This window comes from Eutrigla gurnardus, assembly GCF_963514095.1.
Source record: "Eutrigla gurnardus genome assembly, chromosome: 14".
NCBI lineage: Eukaryota > Metazoa > Chordata > Actinopteri > Perciformes > Triglidae > Eutrigla > Eutrigla gurnardus.
The window spans coordinates 15,358,859-15,372,872 of NC_139937.1; positions in this window are offsets into that span (position 1 = coordinate 15,358,859).

Sequence of the window (14,014 nt, forward strand, 5' to 3'; positions counted from 1 at the left end):
GGTATGGCTGCTTAGACCTCTGCTCAGGTTGAAAATGAGCTTGGCTATGTTGGAAATGGAAATGTCACACTTCATATACTATGTTGTAAAAAAAAACATCCTAAAACTAGAAAAGTGTTCTCAGTAGATTGCAAACCTACACAAGATTAATTCTCATAAACAGGCACTCTAAATAAATGCATCTACATTTTGAAACTGTGCTGCTCTCAAGGAAATATTCCTAAACCTATTTTCCTATTAAACAAAAACATAAAACAACACACATTCTGAATTCCAGTTTCTCTCCATTACTGGAGATAAAATCATACAGGAAAAGCAGTTTTGAAAAGGTGAGTTTAAGGAGGCAGAGCAAGATGGCATGTGTCGGGGGAGTGCGGTGCAGAGTGAGGGGGCAGCTGTGCAAAAAGGTCAGCACAGGTCCGGTGCTTGATCCTGGATGGCTGACAAGAGGTAGGTGTCAGAGGCATACAGGGTGGGAGAAGGAGCGTAGCAGTGGAGAAGGTCGGTGTCTTATGAGGGTCATTGGTTCTGGAGGGCTTTGTAAGCGAAGAGAAGGAGTTTGACAGGAGGCAAATTCAAATGAAAAGGCAGCAGCCGTGCAGCAGCATATTCAAGGGAACACATCTGTTGGGTATCTGCCTCTTAAGCCGCTGAGCTCGGGATAAGCAAAACAGAATAGGGCATTGTTCGAATATTATGCCCTTTTTTTAAAAAGCAGGGGTGTGAGATTCTCTACCGAATGCCAACTGGCAGAATTTTTTCCCCCTCGATTTAAAAATGTTGCTCCTGTCCTGAGGGCGAGGGGGACGTCATCTGCTAATTTGCATTTGTGTGGCTTCAGCAGTACCAATTTCAGAGTGTCTGCAAGTTTCTTCAAGTCAAAAAAACCCTTAATGCCAGCTTTATTTAAATAAATACAAGACCTCAATTCAAGTTAGAAAAACATGTTTTATCAGAGGTCAGATTTGCATGATGTATGAAAAATATGTGTACCAAGAAAGTGTGACATTTTTAAGACTTTGAGAACATTGAACAGTGTTCGGGTTCCATATATATCTAAATAATAAATGGCTGAATACATAAATCATCCAAAGGTCTTGGATGAAGCCCAGCCAGAAGCACAGAGTGAACACACAAAGCATGCCAGCTGATTTGGGAGTTATTTTGTGGCTGGAGTTGTTAAGTGAACCTGCAGCCCAGTTGGAAACAGGGTTTGATTATACATTATAATAGGTTTGGAAATAACTGGCAATCAGTCAACTCTTTTTATTTCCTTCAAAAGGCAAAAAGTTCTCTGAAATTGTATGGTTACAGAAAATGTTCTAGGAAAAAATAGCTTTTCTCTGAAGAAGAAAAAAAAAGCACATGAAATAAGTCACACAAAGCAGATGATTGTAAAGGAAGGAAACTCTGTCAGCAAATGCAATGTTCTTGTTTGAGGGATTCATGCAAAGTTATGTCAATCTGGCCAACATATAAATACAAATAAAAAAACATTAGTGAGTCACCAAACATGAACATTATTTTGCACCACGCACCTTTAGAGTGGCCGACGCAACCAGAACATCCTTGACTTGAAAGCAGCTCTGCTCATTTTATTTCAGACACACCCATCTGCTGTGCCTCTCCTTCCCATCCTGTCACGGTCAAGTTCACAGCAAGTGGTCAGAATACGAGGCACAGGTGTGGGGAAAATGACTTATCAGTGCACAGCAATCGGCTGTCGCCCAAACAGAAGCCAAAATAGGAGGTATTTTTCTACTTTTTTTCAAATATTCCAGGTGCCGATAGTGAAGACGACATGCAGCAGATACACAAAACGCTCGGCATTCGTCTCCTTTGTGTGTCCATATATCGTATGATAAGTCGATAAAATAATAGACTGCACACTTCAACTTTAACTATGGAAATGTTTCAAATACAGCACGTGAGCTAATAGGAATTCAACGCCCGCAAAGTTCCAGGATGTCATTCAGGGGCTGTGCACTTTGGAATATTATAAATCAAGCAGCAGAATGCCCTCTCAATATCGATTAATGATCCAATTAATGCTGAAATATATTAGTAGATTCATTATCAGAAGTGTGGGTAAATGACCCTCTTGCTCACAGTGGTCATTAATTAAGGCTCAAATGGCAAAATCATTTTTAAAATCCATCAGTGATGCAGCCTGTGATAAAAAAACTTTGTCTTGTTCACTCATCATTTAATATCCCTTTCTGTCTCTCTTTGTTAAGCCAAAAAAAACATTAAGGTCAGACGACCAAGCCTGAATGACAAAGCCGTCACTTTAAGATAAATGGAAGCAGCAATGTTCATTTCCCACAGTGTAAGTATGTAAATACATGTGGTTCATTATAAAGGATGCACAACGTGTCTTTTTCTCTATGTCCACCTTTGAGGTATTGTTTTGTCCCGAATGTGGAAAAGTTTATCTTGGTGAATTTCTATTATTGGGGCAATTGTACATTTTGTCACAAGTGACTTGAAAAAGCCATCTAGCTCAACGTAAGTGGAAAATAGAGTCTGATTTAAAAAAATACAGGATACAAAAATACATTTGAAAATGTATACATTATTTATTTATGCAGGTAAAATCGGCGATTCAATACAAATATTTGTATATATATTCCTGGGTTGTAAACCCAGTGTGTTTTAGTACCATTTTAAGAAGTTCAAGCATATTTTATCAGGATGACATCGTGAATCACAATTATTTTGGCCAGGATAAGAGTGACATTAAATTTCCATTCCATGTCTGACGCTCACATGCACGAACACGCACTAAAAGCATGAGCGAAAAAGAAATGTCCACAACGTGAATAGATTCTCTGACAACAACACAACTCAGGGAAACATTATGCACTATATCTCTGCATAGCAAATAATTATTTGCCACTATATTAATGCTCGTAATGCATATTGCTTCTTAAACATATTAAATATATCCTTTTACAGCATTCATTAGTGTAAAATCTGTTAGTGCGACCCTTGAATCCACCTCAGCACCGATGTAAGGCAGACATTCCGGCCCCGGAGCCAAATTTAATCATCCCACCCTGGGACCCGGGCTCATTAAAATGCACTGGTAAACTTGTCGTATCACCAGAATCAGGTCATCTCTCAGCTCCTGGTAGAAACCTCCGCTAGACCAGAGCCATAAAGGCACCGTCTACTGTCTCCCGCTACATTTCCTGCAAGTTCAGCGGGAGTTCACTCCACCTTCAGATCCCCCGACGTAGCCTATGGCCTACCGAGCCCAGTCACAGTCTGCATCAATAATGCAGAGACCACAGCCTGCTAACATCTCAGCCTCTAGCGAGAGGTCTGCTCTACAACACGGCGCTGAAACAAAGGCAGGCTGGAGACGTCTCAGACTAGCACCATGAGAACAAGAGCACCGACACCTGGGCTATATCGGGCACACACACACACACACACACACACACACACCCACACACACACATACACACACACACACACACACACACTACTGACACAGACAGAAGCACTCTGCAGCTGTATGATACCCAGTTGTACACACTGTCAGTTAAGCACAGATGAATGGATAAGTGTGCAGTATGTACACACCCATGCAGACACAATCAGGAGTGTGTGTCTAGTGTGTGTTAAATCATCGTGGTTCATGTTAACAGCCTCTGTCGCCAGTCTATTCAATTGACCCTTAGCTAAGCCACGCCCCCCCTCCACTGCTTCTCCATCAAGCTGTCACAGCGACCGCGGAGCCCACACTGCCACCAACTGCACTCACCGAATCACTGAATACTCACGAGTATTATCTACATTTTTTAGAGAATCAAAAAGTGATTTCATAGAGAAGCAGACAGAAGGGTCAACAATATGCGTTTGATAAAATATCCAGGATGTCAAACTGATTCAGCAGCGAAATCAGGTTAAATGGATAAAAGATAGAAGCTAAAGCTGCAGATCGCAGTGTTTTAGTGAACCGCCACATCAGCTGGTGATCCAGACAGAAGGCAATGAAACCAACAACACTGTTCCCGTAAAGCTGGTCGGTATGGATTCATTTTAACGATCATGAAAAAGAGAGCATGTGTAAGCATTCTGTGTAGTAGCTGTAGCTAGTAATAGTAGTAGCTAACACACACTGCTAATGTTAGCTCCTCTGGAAGGTACTATGTCCACCTTGCACGCGCACACACACACACCCTGCTGTAACTCATCTCGTCAATGTACTTGGATCATCTCTACTGTCCGATGAATGGAGGATGACACTCATTTTTCCTACTCTTCAGGATTTCTATTTGAAACTAGACTTTTTTGTTGTGACATGTCAGTACGCATAAAAGAGCATGTACATTTTTAATTTGAGTCACATGGCAAAACCTCACAAGTGAAGGTTCTCGGGGTAACAGCACCAATGTGAAAAGTCTCTCACTCTCCCTCCCTCTTCTCTGTCTCCGTTCTTTTCTCCCACGCAGGAACTCAACTGAATTATTAAAACAGCTTCTTAGGCTTCTGTGGTTAAACGACGCTCTGCAAACAAGGATGAACTTTATTAAAACATTCTACCGTAAGTGAATACTGACAAAACTGTGTAAATGTCCTCTGTGAAATTCACTTAAAAGAGTAAAACAAAATATCAAATTGCTGTCTCTTGCACTTTTTGGTTGTTTCAAGGGCTTCTCAACCACTTAATCGACTTAATGCTGCAGTTTGCGGACTGCTCCTAATCAGTGTGGGAACTGTGGAGCCATTAGCCAAATGCTGGGGACTTTCCCTTCTCTAAAGCTTGCGGCCTGGGAGATCTGGCAAGTGGGTTCCCAATGAAGCAAAGGGGAGATGAATGATGAGAGGGGGAACGGCTCCTGGAGGAAACAGAACTGTGCTTTAGTCACGATAACCATCGTTACGACAGCAGCAGCAGCAAGCCCATCTTCCCCTCATGAATAATCTAGTCCCTCTGACCAAATATTACCAAAAGTGCCACCTCCTTCCGACCTGCAACTGTAGCATACGCCTCAGTCAGTAATGTGAAAACCCAGAATGAAATGAGATATATAATATTTACCCAGCGTTCTCTGAGAATCCAATTATTGGTATCTGAGATAGTGCCTGTGATACATGCCAAAACAAACACTGTTAGCTCCCCCCATGGGCCAGTCGGTGTACTACTGAAAATGATCAAACGTATAGGTGAGATGTATTAATCTTCTCAGATCTCATCAAAATGCGTCCTACAGTAACAGAGATAGCAAGTGTGAAACAGTCACAGAGGAGGAAACACTTTTGCTTATGGAAGAGTGTAGGAGCCACAGCAACGATAAATCTGTGAATCCTAATAAAGTTTTCTTTATGATGTGTTCCAGATCTAATCAGTAAAAATGGGTATAAGGTGAAGGTGATGTGATGTGTTCAAATATAACCTTGTAAAATGCCGTTTGAAGGAGATGACTTCACAGCAATGTAAAATATACATTAGGAAAGGAATGACGACCTCTTTAACTTCCCAACACTAGCTCTACGTGATTATTGTTTTGTATTACTGTGGAATTAAACTGGGTATCAGAAGTCGTAGAGTTTCTGGTATCGTGGCATCCCTGCAGTTTTTATTAGAGAGCACCAAACCACCTGGACAGGACGGCCCAGAACGTTTTCAACCGGAGAGGGCAGTGAAAAAAACTGCTGCTCAACTATGTGAAATGTGTCGACAAGGTCAAGGAATTGTTAATGTGTTCTTTTGATCCGATATATCAAGACTTAAATTATTTCTATTTGTATTATTTGCATGTCTGCTTGAGTACAGGCAGCAAAGAACATTTTCAAACGTATTTGTAAAGTTAAATAAAATAATTTGTAGCATCGGTAACCGGCATTAATTCCAGCAATATTTCTACAATTAAAATGGGCTGGAAATGCAAAAAAAAACCCATATTTATCTTAAGGAAAGGAAAAAAAAAAAAAAAATTGCTTACATTTCTCAAATAATTCGCACAACCCGTGAAACTTCCGATGGAGATAAAGAAGACGGCTGCGTCAAGCAGGCTTCAGCCCGAAACGCCTGAACAGAAACATCTCTGAAAAGCTGTTCTGTGTTCAGCGAATGAGTGAGATTAACTTTCACACAGGACTTCTGCAGGGCAGCACGGAAGAATACACCATGTTTTGGCAAATAAGTTCTTTGATCAACTTATCACGGTGCGCCAACTGGGGTTAGAAATAAAACCGCAGCTGTCCTCGGAGGGTTTCCACGCAGCACTTTGATCTACCATTTGACTAGCACAACATTCTTTTTTGGGGGGGATTCAGTGAGAACTCAGGCAGTTGCCTGAAAATGTTTTCCTTTAGCTTTCTTTGGCCAGAAAATAAGAAATCTTGCTGGTAGTGCTTTTCTAAGGATATATATATATATATATGGATTCCCAAATTACATAAATTACTCAAGCTGTTTTTCCGAATCCTCCTCACGTTGTTGTACAAATGATTAGTCTCAGAAAGCGGAGCTAGTAGCATGAATAAAATGAACTTTTCTTGATTAATTACACGGCAGCATGAACAATCAATTTTGGATGATTACATAAAGAAAACAGCTCTGAGGAGGAGAAGTTGAGCAAACTCTGAATGAGACGTATGGGTGTTTCTTGTGTACACACCGACGGACGCCCTTCACACCATCACGCGCGCTTTTTACGCTATTTTGACTCTGCGAACTCGCACACACACACACCAATTACTGCTGGTACACAATAACGCGCAGTGTATTTGTACATACAAAGCTGTACGCTTCCATGAGCACAACCCAGACAAAGAATCTCTCTCTCTCTCACACACACACACACACACACACACACACACAAACTGGTGCAGGCTGGCACTAGTCTTGCGCCTTCGTTCCACCAAAACAATCCTGTCGCATTTTGGCTTGCCACATGAGCTCGGAGACAGACAAGGCTGTATTCTCCACAACTGGCTGGAGTTAGAGCAAGTGTGTGTGTGTGTGTGCGTGCGCAAGTGTGAGCTGGAGTTCAGTGCTCAGTCAGACTGAAGTATGTGTGTGTGTGAGAGTTCAGGTTAAGGCTGAGCCGTCAGCGGCAGACAAGCCCCGTCAAGTCTACTCTCTCCCCCTCACCACCCCCTCTGTCTCACACACACTCGGCCTCTCGCCTCGGGAGGTGAGAAGCCGCTAATTGGCAATGGGTGAAACACACACACACACACACACACACACACACATGCATGCTCACGCTGCACACACACACACACACTTTAACAAGAGGCAGACAAAAACACAAACAGACAGATGGACGTGGACGTCTGGCTCTGAGAAGCAGTCGTACAGTGAGCTGTGTGAAGCGCGTGCACACACACACACACACACACTCACACACACACACAGTACAACCTGGTAGACGACAACACATTGCTGTGGCTAATAATACCCACAGTCTGCTCGGTGACTTTCTCCTCAACTTTCCCACTTAGTTATTATTTCATGACTTGATGCTTTTTTATTCACTTGTATATTAATAGACTCTACCTTTGCAGTTTAGCCTGCGCACAGAGCTGACCTTACAAATGGGAAAGATCGCCCTCTGTGCGTTCTTCGGTTTGAATAAAGGTTGAATTAAACAAGAGAGTGTGGCCCCCGAGTCGCCCCTGAATTCTGATCTACGGATACAATTTTTATAAGATTTGTACATACACAGAATTACAATTGATAGTCTTCCATTTACTAGTTTCTGTATCTAGTTGGACTGACTCTTGCTTTTGATATGATTGAAGCCTATGTCGGGGTCATTGTTATTGTTGTTTTTGTAGTTTTTACTTGTCACTATAGGCGTTGGGTCTAAAGGTATGTTCACACCAAACGTTAAGCAAATTTTCAACTGGCGTTACTTACGTGAGTTTGATCGCAGGATCCGCTGTATTTACACTCAACAAAAATATAAACGCAACACTTTTGTTTTTGCTCCCATTTTTCATGAGATGGACTTAAAGATCTAAAATTCATTCCAGATACACAATATTACCATTTCTCTCAAACATTGTTCACAAATCAGTCTAAATGTGTGATAGTGAGCACTTCTGCTTTGCTGAGATAATCCATCCCACCTCACAGGTGTGCCACATCAAGATGCTGATCTGACATCATGATTAGTGCACAGGTGTGCCTTATACTGCCCACAATAAAATGCCACTCTGAAATGTGCAGTTTTGTCTCACAGCAAAATGCCACAGATGCCACAAGCATTGAGGGAGCGTGCAATTGGCATGCTGACAGCAGGAATGTCAACCAGATCTGTTGCTCATGCATTGAATGTTCATTTCTCCACCATAAGCCGTCTCCAAAGGCGTTTCAGAGAATATGGCAGTACATCCAACCGGCCTCACAACCGCAGACCACGTGTAACCACACCAGCCCAGGACCTCCACATCCAGCAGGTTCACCTCCAAGATCGTCTGAGACCAGCCACTCAGACAGCTGCTGAAACAATTGGTTTGCATAACCAAACAATTTCTGCACAAACTGTCAGAAAAGCTCAACTGCATGCTGGTCGTCCTCATCGGGGTCTTGACCTGACTCCAGCTCGTCGCCGTAACAGACTTGAGTGGGCAAATGCTCACATTCGATGGCGTCTGGCACGTTGGAGAGGTGTTCTCTTCACGGATGAATCTCGGTTTACATTGTTCAGGGCAGATGGCAGACAGTGTGTGGCGTTGTGTGGGTGAGCGCTTTGCTGATGTCAATGTTGTGGATCGAGTGGCCCATGGTGGTGGTGGGGTTATGGTATGGGCAGGCATCTGTTATGGACGAAGAACACAGGTGCATTTTATTGATGGCATTTTGAATGCACAGAGATACCGTGATGAGATCCTGAGGCCCATTGTTGTGCCATACATCCATGAACATCACCTCATGTTTCAGCAAGATAATGCACGGCCCCATGTTGCAAGGATCTGTACACAATTCTTGGAAGCTGAAAATGTCCCAGTTCTTGCATGGCCAGCATACTCACCGGACATGTCACCCATTGAGCATGTTTGGGATGTGCTTGACCGGCGTATACGACAGCGTGTACCAGTTCCCACTAATATCCAGCAACTTCGCACAGCCATTGAAGAGGAGTGGACCAACATTCCACAGGCCACAATTGACAATCTGATAAACTCTATGCGAAGAAGATGTGTTGCACTGCATGAGGCAAATGGTGGTCACACCAGATACTGACTGGTTCTGAGTCCCCAGACCCCCAATAAAGCAAAAAAATGCACATTTCAGGGTGGCCTTTTATTGTGGACAGTCTAAGGCACACCTGTGCACTAATCATGATGTCAGATCAGCATCTTGATGTGGCACACCTGTGAGGTGGGATGGATTATCTCAGCAAAGCAGAAGTGCTCACTATCACACATTTAGACTGATTTGTGAACAATGTTTGAGAGAAATGGTAATATTGTGTATCTGGAATGAATTTTAGATCTTTAAGTCCATCTCATGAAAAATGGGAGCAAAAACAAAAGTGTTGCGTTTATATTTTTGTTGAGTGTATTTGCAGGATTATTTTCAAATATTTGCATCACTCGCGCACGACGTGCAGCATAGGGAAGGGCTTACCTCAATGTTGGAACCGACAAAGTCACCCCTCCCCCCTACACCGTCTTCACTCTTTGAATCCATTTTCTTGTATTTAAGTCATCACTAGTGTGACATTTTCACCCTCTTGCCTTGTCTTCTGCCACCCAACTAATCCCTGTTTCCAGGATAATTAAAATACCCAAATGCACTTCAGCTCATAAACTTAGTTTTTATCCTTGGACTTTTTTTAAGTGACGAGTGCCCGATCGGTGCCGTGTACATGAAACTCTCCACGGAGATGAGAAGGAAGCAAGATGGCTCTAGGCTCAGGGTGATTTCAGGTCCACGTTGCCATGGATAAGAAGTCCCCCACAATACCAGAAAGTCTGAATGGCAACTTAACTCTGGCTGATATATGATGGTGTATTGATTTCAACCACATTCAACCCAGATATGGATGTGACAATAAACTCTGTAAGGCAAATGCCACGATCCAATGATTCATCAGAAACCTCAGTGAACCTCAGCCACAGCTCAGCTTCCTTCTAAGTATCACAGCTGCACTGTGAGGGAGTTTTCTTGTTCACAAACAAAGTGATGTGTACATTTATTGTTCACCAGCTTGCACCATTACACGTTCCTGTCTTTCCTTGTCTCCTCCATAAGCTTAACTGCCACCAACTTTAACGTTATCACGGTGATTTAAACTGGCATCCCGTAGCTCATCCTAACATTACTCCATAGCGCTGTGGGTGGTGAAAAGCTCCACAGGGTACCTTTAAGTTTAGAAAGTCCACACAGAAGAAGTCACGGTCTCTAGAGTTGATCTATTCTCATGTATTCTTGGTGGTTTTACAAAGTAAGAGCCTCACTGCACTTCAGCTAAGTGAAATAATTAGAACACATTCTCTGTTCCATCATACTAAAATAATGATGACTTTTTTTCTATTATGAATTATCAAGCTGAGGGAACAGTGAAATCCATTATTTCAATGCTGTAATGCTGGAAAGAAAGAAGAAATAAAGCGTAGAAAAGGGTCGACGTATAGATGATTGGCACTTAACCAAACACTGGTATAATCCCTTAATACTATAATGCCTCTTAGTCTTAACTGTATGACACCCTGACGTGTTGGCCATATTTACCCGTCTCTATACGTGCACACGCATTGAAATCGTTATCCATAGGCGTCCTTTTATTGAACCCAACTCAGAGGCTTTACGCTACCTGCACAGCTCACCTCACCAGAGCTGCAGCCCAACAGAGGAAACAGGTGAGGGGAAAAGATACGCTAGCAGCTACCTCCACGAGGGATGGGAGGATACAGGAAAGAAAACGAGAGAGAGAGAGAGAGAGAGAGAGAGAGAGAGAGAGAGAGAGAGAGAGAGAGAGAGAGTGTGTGTGTGTGTGTTGAGGATAACAGGCAGGTAAACACAGAGCTGCAAAACAAACTAAGCTTAGAGAATTCCCCCTCGTCGAAAGGTCCCTGACCTAAACCTTCAGGATGAGCAGAGGCAGGTAGGCAGGGAGGGGGCTAATGCATAGGCAACCAGCCAGACAGAAAAAAACACTCACACAGGAAAAGACTGTAAACATATGATTGTAATCGGTGGGTTGGCATAGAGGGGATAGTCAGAGAGACCAGGGCACATATAGATTATAGATATAGATTAATGTTTTACGAGGTTGGAATCAGCTGATGCTAAATTAAATTAATCTTGTGTGAATTTGCAACTCTGTCTCATAAGAGAAGGATAGTTAATAAAAAAAGATAACATTCAATATATGAAGTGTCAAAAGGTCAATTTCGGAATTCACGTGAACTATGGAAGCTATTAGTGTAACCCTCATCATCCTACTTCATCTTAAAGGTGATGATGATGATGATGATGATGATGATGATGATGATGATGATGGCTGAACAGTGTGGAGTGTGGGGCGTTTAGGAGTTTCACCTTTCATAATGAGCGTGGTGAATTTTAAGGATGTTGATGTGTTCACTGGGTCTCTCAACCCAACTCACTTACAGTGTTGGAACAGTTGTGCACCAGCTCGTGGCAGACTGCTGGGTGACACCACCTCATCGTGAGCACCGCGTGTCTCATTTGCATAAAAACGCCGGGTAGCCCACCCCTGGCCTCAAACATGAGTGACAGCTCGGGCTATTAGATGTCTAATCTAGCCTCCCAGCTAGCTTGTTCATCAACTCAATACAGGACAAGACAGCTGACGACACACCAGACAGAGGGAGGGGGCACACATGTGTGTGTTTCTACTCAGGGTGATAAACGGTGGAGTTAACCCGGAGGTCACGGTCAGTGGGAGAGGCAGTGGTACCCGACAGAGACCGAGCAGACTGGTGCTGTGGCCCCGCTGAATGGATGGGAGCCGGGGCTAGCTTCCTCACTGCTAACTTAGCCGCGTTAGCTTAGCTCTGCCGTCTGGCGCAGCTCAGAAAGCAGCTCCAACTCTCAACAGCAACTTCAACCGTCTGGCCCAAAGTCACAGCCTGGCTAGCGTTTAGCCACGGCAGCTAGCGCAACCAGAACATTCCTCCAGGCGCCTACGACTCCGGCATTTATGCGTTTAAGAAAAAGACACCAATGTACAGAAATAACTAGGGAAATGTCGCAGGCGTCCTACCTGTAAATGCAGTCGCTAATGCGCTAAGCCGCCGTTGTCTGCTTGCTTAAAGTCTGTGATGTTGTGTTGCTAGACGTCAAGTCCAACTGCACTACAGTGGTTTCCAGTCTGGGAAGCAAAATAAAGCTCAGCTGCCCTGCTGTACGGCGCTGCACGCTGCTGACAGCCGCGCTGACGGCGACTCTCTGGCGACACCTGCAGGCGTCATTTGATACAGCGGCCGGCGGTGTGACAGCTCAGGTCACAGGTCAATGCTGCCGCAGCATCCCCAGCGTCGGAAGCAATTAGGCGACATTTATAAAAGGGAGGGTTCTCACTTTGTTCAGAGGCACTCCAGCAGGGAAGATGTGATAACATTGATGTGTTTTGACTTTCAAAACCAGTAACAAGATGCTTCAAATATCCACTGGAAGTACGATAACATACAAGGATTTCAGGGAGATACAATAATAAATGTCAACTAAATATAAATAGGGCATAAAACCATCAGCTAACACATTTATAAGGTGGTTATAAAAATGCCAATTTTTACAAGTGATATACTGAGGGGGGGAATGCTGCAGCAGTAAAAATACTCACAACAAATACAATTACATTGAAATTAAATTGAATTCATGAGCCTGGGGACCCTCCTCAGTCAGCTGTTTGTGGCCTTGTGACTGTTCCCAGAGCCAGACTTGTGACTACTAATCAGGCTTTTGCAGTCCAAGGCCCCCAAAATTCTGCAACTGCTGAGATAACGTCTAATGAATCAATCACTAGTTTACAAAAAATGCAATGTATTCATCCTGACTGTGTTTTAATATTCTTGTTTTTTTGTAAAGCACTTTGCAGCATTAAGAAAAGTGCTATATAAAAAAAAATGTATTATCATGCATGCCATCAACATTGTATTTAATGCTCATTTTATCCTCATCTTTTATTTAGTTTTAATGTTTGTCTAAATGTTCATACTCTTAAAAAATAAAAATAAAAACCCAGAGGAAGGGAAATAAACAGAAAGCTACATGTTGACCATATTTCTTTCATGAATCGTTTTCACCGCCAACCACCCCTCTGACAGCAATATGATTTTAAATCATTACAGAGATACAATATATTTATCACAAAACTTTATTCAAAATGTGTACATACAATATATTACATTATATACTATTTAAAGCATGTGCAAATTTTAAATCAAAAATATGTCCGTATAGCTGTCGGAGCATGTTGAGAGCAGCCTGTGACATTACACCGCCTTCATATTAAAACTGGCTCTACTAGCAGGAAACCAGTGCTCAACTGTTGCAGGTGCATTTCATTTCCGCAGCCATGTCACGGTGTGTGGCATCTAACAGGTTAACAACACATCCTTGATGAGGTTTACGTACATTTCCCCCATGTGGGTCCAGGTCCAAAACTGATTATGGATGTGAATCCAATACCCCCCAAGCAATTTTGGCCATTTGCCCCAGAGCCAAAAGAGGAAATGGGGAGGTAATTTTCTGTGACTGGAAGGGTGATTAACACCGTTTTGCCATGGTAACCATACTAAGCAGGCCTGGCGAGCTGCCGAACAAAAACCCCACCAGAGGGAAACTCTTTTAGCATGTAATAACAATCATTAACCATCCTAATGTTGCTGTGAGCTGCACTGATCATGACTAAATTAAGTACATCTGGACGGTTTGGAACGCGGCTCGGAGGTTGCCGGGAAGTCAACACATGGTGGTGCTGACAAAGGCCACTGTGCAGGGGGGCGCCGCATGATGAGGAGCCATTACCATAGAAACCACACCAGTACAGAAGATTAGGACATTTTCAAGGAA